The sequence below is a fragment of the Penaeus monodon genome, chromosome 34, assembly GCF_015228065.2.
Source record: "Penaeus monodon isolate SGIC_2016 chromosome 34, NSTDA_Pmon_1, whole genome shotgun sequence".
NCBI lineage: Eukaryota > Metazoa > Arthropoda > Malacostraca > Decapoda > Penaeidae > Penaeus > Penaeus monodon.
The window spans coordinates 33,337,274-33,337,509 of NC_051419.1; the positions used below are offsets into that span (position 1 = coordinate 33,337,274).

At 30.9% G+C, this 236-nt stretch overlaps 1 protein-coding gene across 1 annotated transcript in view; it reads left to right on the plus strand.

Annotated features, from left to right (window-relative positions):
- Positions 1-236, plus strand: part of LOC119594892 (FACT complex subunit Ssrp1-like) — a 3,334-nt gene that overhangs the window by 1,021 nt on the left and 2,077 nt on the right. The gene's annotated exons all lie outside the window — the stretch shown is intronic.

Here is a 236-nt window from a genome sequence, read left to right on the forward strand (position 1 = left end):
ATCCTTTCAAGATTCAAGATTCATTTAAAGTAATGATGATATGACAGGTAGAAAAAGGGAGAAAAACAGGGTTTGCCTTCTGTCCGAATTTTGGAACTTTTTCATAAAAGTTATTTACTTCAAGGGAGCTGAAGAACATTCCTCACACGCAATAAAAGCAGTGTCCGCAATAAAATGAAAATTAAAACTGATTTTAATATGTGAAAAGTACTTTTCTATAGATGTATTGGTTTATT